General features: G+C 42.2%; 1 protein-coding gene across 1 annotated transcript in view; it reads left to right on the plus strand.

The window, feature by feature from the left end:
- FRAS1 (Fraser extracellular matrix complex subunit 1) overlaps nucleotides 1–9,515 on the plus strand; it is a 268,392-nt gene that overhangs the window by 125,230 nt on the left and 133,647 nt on the right.

The raw sequence follows: 9,515 nt of genomic DNA on the forward strand, positions 1-9,515 counted from the left end.
ACTCTTTCTTAGTTATGATAGGAATCATTGGCCTATGGGGTAGAAGCAGTGTTTCTCAGCCTGAGTCATTCCTGTGCTATTTCTGTATGTTTCTGCCATATGTGAAAGCACCTGCCCTGTTATTTACTTTGAATCAACTTCCTATTTTACTGTGCCCTCATCCTAATAAACAATAGTTGTGAAATCATGGGCTTAATGTATAATTATACTTTTTTCTATAATGTTAAAATTAATATGTAACCATTTTATAAAATTTCATTCATGTCTTTCATAAAATACTAGAGGCCTGGTGCATGAAATTCATGCACTCGGGTGGGGGGGAGGGGTGGTCCTCAGCCTGGCCTGCTCCCTCTCACAGTCTGGGACCCCTCAGTGGATATCCGCCTGCTGGCCTAGGGCCGCTGAGCAGGCCTACGCTGGCAAGGCTTCCACCACCACCACTGCACTCACCGGCCGTGAGCCAGGCTGACTGCTCCTTAGCGCTGCCTCGGAGGTGGGAGAGGCTCCTGCCACTACTGCTGTGCTCATCAGCTGTGAGCCCAGCTTCTGGCTGAGCAGTGCTCCCCCTGTGGGAGCACACTGACCACCAGGGGGTAGCTCCTGCATTGAGCGTCTGCCCCCTGATGGTCAGTGCTTGTCATAGTGGCCAGTCGTTTTACCATTTGGTCGATTTGCATATTAGGGTTTTATGATATAGGAGTCTTGGGATATCTATCATATTTTAGGGAAATAGTGAGCTAAATTTAAGAGATCAATTGAAAAATATTTTCTAAACCATTTATTACTTGATGATACTTCATTAGAAGCTCTTTTCTCTTATAAAAAGAATGGCCCTTTCCATAGACTGAGATACATAACTTTTTGAAACTTTTCATTCCAGATATCTGTACCTAATGAAAGGTCATTAGTGATCAGCTAAAGAGATTGATCACTTGTCACTTTCTCACCAGTGATCACTCAAAATTTGTGATTGATCCTCATGAAGGTGAATATCTGAATCTAAGATGGTCTGCTCTCTAGTTTCTCAGGCTCTTGTCTCATTTTCAGCTGCTGAAAACAGGGATGGTGAGATAGATGGGAGTAACTGAAGGCTGATATGAGACAGAGTTGGCAGATAGCCACCTTGTAGCTAATCCTAATTATCACCCTCTCACAATCGCCCTGGGAAATGAGGTTTAGTTCTGAAGAGATGAAGTCTATACAGACACAGAAAGTTTCCTTTCTTTCTTTTGTGGTTTCTTTTCAAAGATTGTTAAAAGACTTCAGTGCAACCCTAGCAGCTGCCTTCCTTATCGTGGCTTCAGTCTCCATGTGTGGAGCTCAGTTCAGTGTCCTGCACAGTTATTTGTGTGCAAGGTTGAAGTCCTAAGGTTGAAAGGTATTTCTAGGATTTTTGCTGCTTTGAGTATACAAAAAAAAGAAAGAAAGAAAAATAGAGTTTTACTGTATAAGTAAGGCATAAGCACAGAACTTGAGAATCCTTGTGGTGTTATATTGAGAGTCATGTTGCTATTTATGGTGTCTATCCCTCCTTCCCCTGCCATCTCTCATCCCCTGTCATGCTGTGCTTACCTGTCCATCAGGTGAACTAGTGGTTTATAGGCCAATGAATTGGGGTAATGAAACCAGTGGCCAGAGCCCCAACATTCATCTGGATGTACTACTAATAAATTTGCTTCTGTAATACTGATAATGTTTTATAAACATATACTACAGGTTTTGAAGGAATTCAAAGTATTTTTCCTCTTATTTATTCTACTGATCTTTACAATATCTTAGTAAAGAAGATTAGAATAAAACTTATATGACCTTATTTCTTATAAAGGAAATTTTACTATGGGTGGTAGGTGTTTTTGTTTGTTTTGTTTTTTAATCTTTATTGGGCACTAACGCTTAATGTAAATTATTTCATTTTATCTTCATAATCATTTTAGGATGTTTGTGCAATTATTATGTCTAATCTTTCAAAAGAGGAAACTAAAATGGAAGTTTGAACATATTTAGAGGCTTAAAACATTGTTCATAAAGGCATTTAGCGCTGGAACTGAGAATTCAATTCAAGTGCGTTCCAGCTCCTCACACTTAACCTCATGGGTTTTTTCATTCTAGTCCATCTTTTTCAATATTTTGGTCATATATTTTCTTATCCCCTTAATGGACTGAATGGATACAGTAAGGTAGTCATTTTCTCAATGTCCTATTCAAGCAGTCTAGGCCTGAAACCTCCTGCAATCTTCCCTCTGGGCTCAGCACATCTTGTTACAAGTGAAGCTATTTGTAACCATAAGTCTACTTATGGAGCTCACAAAGAAAAAAATTGCCCCAACTGTTAATAGTTTCCAGTAGATGTGAGGTCAGACATGACTGACTTCCTTCTGATAGCTATTTCTGAAAATGGGCATCCAAGTCCTTACCCTGAGGCCACCTGTGTGTTAAATTTGGAGTGCGGCCAGTTACTGGGCTGATGTCTAGCTGGTGGCTTACATGGAATAGCCAAGGGATTTAGGTCTAATTCCTAGTGAATGGATGTACAAATTAATCCTGGTGTTGTTCAACAGAAAACGTAACCTGGTAAGATTGATGGAAAGGAAGAAGAGGTAGAAAAAGGAAGCTTTGTGAGAGCAGAAACTATTTCAGTCTGACTCTCTTGAGCCAGGTCAAATGTAGGAGTTTAGTAGGTTTTTGTTGGATGGGTAGATAGATGGATGGCGTGCCTGTGTCCTGCCTTTGAATGGATCTCTTGCACCAGATGAGAAGCCTTCAGAGCATCTCTGCTGGTGCTGGGGTAGCCCGTTTGGGACTGAGGATGGGCACTGTCGGTTCCACTCTTGTTTCTCGAGTTCTACATCACTTCCCAAGATTATGTTTTTATGCTTGGCCTGGCAGGGAGTAAACTTGACTGTCACCTTCCAGGCCTTTATTGAGTGGTTGAGGAGGGAACAGACTCAGGGCTGGTGCTGAAACATGTTCTGTTGAAGGGAGGAGGCAAAAGAAATAAAAAAGATTAAGAAGTAATAAAGAATGCTGTGCTGAACAGGCTTCCATTAATTGGGTGGATTAGCAAAACCAAGTCTGCTAGATGTACTATTCTAAAGCAGTTCAGCTTTTAATAAGGGCTAAAAGTGTGGGCAGGGAAAAGTCAAGCTTATTGGTGAATTACTCTCCACCGCTGGGCTTTCAAAGAATTACCTTCCTTTTTATTAATTAAGGCATCTCTGAAAATCGTGTGTCTTTTTCCACATTGGCAATAAATCTGATGATCCTTCTGACCTCGTTTGTTGTTGTTTGAACAGTTATTTTCTGCAACTGGGTAATGCTTTGATGTTAAAAGCCCCCAAGTGTCATGCTTATGAACCGAATGGAAAATTCAATTATTGAGAGTCCGTTCTGGCTGTTTGACCTTGGAAAGGCTCCTGTGCAGCTAAAAGCCCTGCTGTGCTTTCCCTCAATTTTCTTTATTTTTAAAAATCTTTATTGTTAAAAGTTTTACATATGACCTGTTTTCCCCCTATTGAACCCTTCTTCAATTTTCTTTAAAGCTCTCCTCCCAATGGTTGTCTTGCAGGGATACAGTTTGATAATTAGGATGTTTGTGAGAATTATAAATATCAATGGCACAAAAAATGTTTATTTTTCTCAAGGAGAGTCTATGTCATAAATAAATCCTTATCACATGTTAGGGTTTCACCTTTTTAAGTTGTTCAATGTAGTGTCTTTAAGATGTATCGCTCAAAGTATACATTCAAAAATTCTTTGTTGATTCCAAAAAAACCCTGTTTGTTTGTTTATAAAGCAGTTAAATCTACATGAAGAGAAGGTTCTGTATTCTTGACCTGAAGGAGCAAAGCTTCTTCATACACACATTGAGAAACACAAAAACAGTCCAATTATCTTTCCATTATTCTTCAACTTGGTAAATAGCATCAAAGTTTCACCTTACATGTACCACCCTGCATGATCCTTCCCTAAAATCTATAAGATTAAGGGATGGAAGGGTGGGTGGGGAGAGATTTACCAAAGAACTTATATGGGTATACGCATAACTCCTGGACATAGATAATAGTGTAAAGACCTTGGGGGGGGGGGCGTGGAGGAGAGAAAGGGTCAGTGGGGAAAAAAGGGGGAACCTCTGTAATACTTTCAACAATAAAGATACATTTAAAAAGTAAAATAAAAGCTATATAAATGAGCCTTTGCAAATTAAAGTTTATTTATAGAATAAATAATAGTGTTGACATTGACATAGATTATATCCAATTATAGTCATTTTCTGTTTAAGTTTAAAATTTTTTATCTTAAATATTTTGTCCTGGGGAAGGGAGAGAGATAGAGAGCTAGAAACATCGTTGAGAGAGAAACATCAATCAGCTGCCTCCTGCACATCCCCCACTGGGGATGTGCCTGCAACCCAGGTACATGCCCTTGACCAGAATCGAACCTGGGACCTTTCAGTCCGCAGGCCGACGCTCTATCCACTGAGCCAAACCGGTTTCGGCCATTTTCTGTTTAAGTTTAAAATTTTTTATCTTAAATATTTTGGCCTGGAGTTGAGGTACACTATCATTTGAGCTCATCATTTTGTCCCAAGCTTTAATTTAGAAGTGGGGAGGATTTCATTGTATTTGTGGGATTATTATAATTTGGTTTACAACATTAATATTTTTATTTGTAATACAGTAAACAATGGCAAAACTTTATTACCAGCATTTCTGTATGCCTTCTGTCCTATGAAATGAACTTTTTAATTTAAAGCACTGTTTTAATTATGCCCCCTTAATCTGTTGTTGGGATTTCATTGCCTTATAATGTGATACCCTGAAGGATATATAAAACATCACTAGGCAGAAGATTAGTCAATTGATATTAAGGCTGATTTCTTGACTTTACAGGGATATATGCACCATTGTGCAGAAGAAAAAAAAAACCTACAAGGAGGTAAAGAAATTGTAAATGTCAGACCCATTGGGGCAATTTTTGGCTTTTAGACACTTTGGCTATAGAAAAAAGTGTATATAGCTTGCTATTCATCTCTTTTTAAATCTTTCCTGCACCATCTCCCAAAAGAAAACAACTGAAAAACCATCTTCATCATAATGAATAGGAAGAATTATCCTTTTCCTTAGATAGTTGTCTGTTTCTTCTTTAAGTACTATAAACAAATAATTAAGAAACAGAGGAATATATATTATCCTGTCTAATAAAAGAGTAATATGCAAATTAACCATCACTTTGCGATAAAGAGGGCGGCGCTCACAGCCAGTAAGGAGGGGATATGCAAATTGACGTGACAAAGATGGAGGAGCCGGCCAGATCCACGAAGCCATGGAGCCAGCCAGAGCAGGTGGGAGGCTTGGCTTCCTGGATCACCCCAGCGACCCAGGAAGCCAAGCCGAGCTCCATGGCCACCACCCAGACAAAGCCATAGTGGCAGGGCTGAGGCAGAAGCAGTTAGGGGCAATCAGGCCAGGAGGGAAGGGCAGTTGGGTGTGATCAAGCTGGCAGTGGGGGAACTTGGGGGCGAGCAGGCCAGCAGGGAGGACCAGTTGGGGGTGAGCAGACCAGTGGGGGTGCAGTTGGGGGTGAGCAGGCCAGCCAGCAAGGGGGGTGTCAGTTGGGGCCAAGCAGGCTGGCAGGGGGGCAGCAGAGGGCCAGCAGGCCAGCACGGAGGACCAGTTGGGGGCAAGCAGGCCAGCGGGGGGGGGGGGGTGGGCAGTTGGGGGTGAGCAGGCTGGCAAGGGGGGGGGCAGTAGACTGGCAGGGGGAGCAGTTGGGGGCAATCAGGCTGGCAGGCAGGTGAGCGGTTAGGAGCCAGCAGTCCCGGATTGTGAGAGGGATGTCCAACTGCCGGTTTAGGCCCGATCCCCCAAGGGGTTCCAGATTGGAGAGGGTGCAGGCCGGGCTGAGGAACACACCCCCCCCCCCCCACGTGCACGAATTTCATGCACCTGGCTACTAGTCCTGTTATAAACATAACCATACTAAATGCCTGCCTGTGCACTTTTGGGAAAATCATTCCAGACCCATCATGAGCTCTGCCCTAGACCATGTGTCTCATGTGACTCCATATCTAATTGGGATCTTGTTAAAATGCATGTGGAAATGCATCCAACTAAAAAGCTGCACAGCAAAGGAAACAATCTACAAAATGAAAAGGCAACCTCTGGAATGGGAGAAAATATTTGAAACCATATATCTGATAAGAGATTAATATCTAAAATATACAAGGAACTCAAACAGCTCAATAGCGACAAAGCAACTTGATTAAAAATGGACTAGAGACTTGCATAGATATTTCTCAGAAGAAGACATACAGTAGCCAACAGGTACATGAAAAGGTGCTCAATGTCACTAATCACCAGAGAAATACAAATCAAAGCCACGATGAGATATCACTTCACACCTGTTAGAATGGCTATTACTAAAAAGACAAAAGGTAACAAGTGTTGGTGAGGGTGTGGTGAAAAGAGAACCTTTCTACGCCATTGGTGGGAATGTAAACTGAGGTAGCCACTTTGAAAAACAGTAAGGAGATTTCTAAAATAGTTAAAAATTGAATTACCATATAATCCAGCATTCCCACTTCTGGGTGTTTATCCAATCAAAATGGAATCAGAGTCTTGAAGAGGTATCTGCACTCCCATGTTAATCGCAACATTATTCACAATAGCCAAGATATGGAAGCAATCTAAGTGTCCTTCAGTGGATAAATGGATAAAGAAAATGTGGTCCGTATGCACAATGGAATGTTGTTCAGCCTTAAAAGGGAAGGAAATCCTGCCATTTGTGACAGCATGGATGAGCCCGAAGGACATTGTTCTAAGTAAAATAAGCCAGATACAGAAATACACATACTACATGATCTCACTTAAATTTGGAATCTCAAAAACTTAAACTCATAAAAGCAGAGTAGAATGGTAGTTTCTGGGGGTTGGGGAAATGGAGAGATGTTGGTCAAAGGATACAAAGGTTCAGTTATAAGGGATGAATAGCTTCTAGAGATCTAATGTACAGCATGGAAACTATCCTATATAATAAAAGTGTAGTATGCAAATTGTCCCCTCCACCGGAGTTCTTCCGGGAGTTTGACCAGGGGGTGGGCTGGCCGGGGGAAGGGAGGGAGTACCCGGCCAGCACCCAGCAGCTGCTAAGGACCCTACCAGTGCACAAATTTCGTGCACTGGGCCTCTGGTACTTAATAAAAACGTATTTTATACTTGAAATTTGGTAAGAGAGTGATCATGTTTTTAGCACACCAAAAAAGTCATAGCTTTGTGAGGTATACATACATACATCAAAACATCACATTGTATTCCTTAAATATACAGTGGGGCCTTGACTTACGAGTGTCCCGACTAACGAGTTTTTCGAGATACGAGCCATCTCTCGGCCGATTTTTTGCTTTGAGTTGCGAGCTAAAATTCCGGTTATGGGCCAGCTTCAGATACCCCACTGCTAGTTGGCTCAGTGAACATCACAGTGAACGCCACAACATCAGCCCAGCATCACGTGTCTCACTCGTTCACTTTTTGATTTGACATATGAGTAATTTGAGTTATGAGCTCCGTCACGGAACGAATTAAACTCGTAAGTCAAGGCCCCACTGTATACAGTTTTTATTGGCCAAGTATACTTTAATACAGCTGATGAACAAAACTAAAATGCAGATTCTAATTCAGAAGGTCTGATGCAGAAGTCTGGGGTAGATGCCTGAGATTCTTAACTGCTAATGCACTTTTAGATGTCGCTGATCTCTGAACGGCAACTTGCAAGGAGTACTGTCTCCTAAAAATATCCTCACACAAGAATTGTAGGGGATTGTGCTGATAAAGTATAGTCAAGTCAGAGAGGTGTCTGGGACATGCATTTGAGTCCCGGTGCTTACTTGCTTGGAATATGAAAAGCCACGTTGCCTCGTCAGTCCAAGATTGTGGTCTTTGGTGTATGGCTGATCTCTGTAACCATAATCAAAGTTGATGAGTCCTTTTAGCAGTTGAGACACCTGGGTCCAAGTGTATTATGTTATGTAAAATTCTGCTAGAGTTAACAGGGCCTTTCCCCCCAGAGTTCTGGTAGAGGACATGCCAGGTTCTTGACACGCGGTGATATTTTTGTAAATAATATTCTATATCGCCCTAACCGGTTTGGCTCAGTGGATAGAGCATTGGCCTGCAGACTGAAGGGTCCCAGGTTCGATTCCAGTCAAGGGCATGTGCCTTGGTTGCGAGCACATCCCCAGGAGGGAGTGTGCAGGAGGCAGCTGATCGATGTTTCTCTCTCATTGATGTTTCTAGCTCTCTATCCCTCTCTCTTCCTCTCTGTAAAAAATCAATAAAAATATATATATAAAAAAAATAATATTCTATATCAATTGTGAAAGGAGAAAGCTCTCCGAGATTTTGCTCCCAGGCATTCGTCACAATAGAAGGTGCCCTGGCTGTTGTTCTCCTGGGCGCTGTTTGACTCAGTTTCCTGGTGAAAATAGCTGTGACCTCTCCTGACAGGGGCAAGTGCTCTCCTGTCAGGTGACTGGAAAGAGTCTGTTGTCTTCTGTTCTGAATGCTCCCTCCTGGGAGTGCTGTTTACTCTGTTCTCTTTGTTAGTATTTTTGAAAGTAATAACAATAATTTAGAAAAACACCTGTTCAGAAACGCCATATTTTAAAATATCAGATTTACTGACTTTTAAAGTATGTAAACAAACTGAACACGAGCCGCCTCACTAATCTCATCTGTGGAAAGTGTCAATTAGGAGGCTTTGGAAGAGGTGCGCTCCTTGCCAATCGAAGTGGCAGTGTTGTTGATGACATTGGCTTTCGCAATTGCAATGGTCCCTTCTCGGGAGTGCAGTTAGGGTGACTCCTTCCAGTCAGCTATTCCCAGCTGTTCTTTCTAAGGCTTCGCTTTTAGTCATCCAGGCCTGTCAGTTTGGCCTCTGTGGTGTTTCTGGGATCTGTTTTTAACTATCCATTCCCACTGCAACTACCTTCTCATCCTCTCTCACCTGAGCCATGGTAAGAATGTGTCAAAGGTTTTCCATAGCTCCAGATCACCCCAACTCTAGTCCCTTCCATCGCTTGCTGCTGGAGGCTTTCCACAACCCAGGTCTGATCATTCCATTTCCTTCCTCAAGACTCGTGCTGACTTTACAGGGCCTGCAGTGTAAATTGAGTCTTTTAGCAGCTTTTGCCTTCTACCAGCCAACAAGAGAGTGTCATTCTTCTTTTTTTTTTCAACCTTTTAAAAAAAATGTATTATGTATTGGTTTCGTGTACCGCTTAGTGGTTAGACAATCATATACTTTATATCATGTTCCCTTTGATCGTTCCAGTACCCCAACTGGTACCATACATAGTTATTATAATACTAGAGGCCCTGTGCCCGGATTCATGCACCAGTGGGGTCTCTCGGCCTGGCCTGCAGATCGGGCTGAAACCAGCTCTCCAACATCCCCCAAGGGGTCCCAGATTGTGAGAGGGTGCAGGCCAGGGACCCCACCGGTGCATGATCAGGGCCAGG

This window comes from Myotis lucifugus, unplaced genomic scaffold, assembly GCF_000147115.1.
Source record: "Myotis lucifugus unplaced genomic scaffold, Myoluc2.0 scaffold_12, whole genome shotgun sequence".
Taxonomy (NCBI): domain Eukaryota; kingdom Metazoa; phylum Chordata; class Mammalia; order Chiroptera; family Vespertilionidae; genus Myotis; species Myotis lucifugus.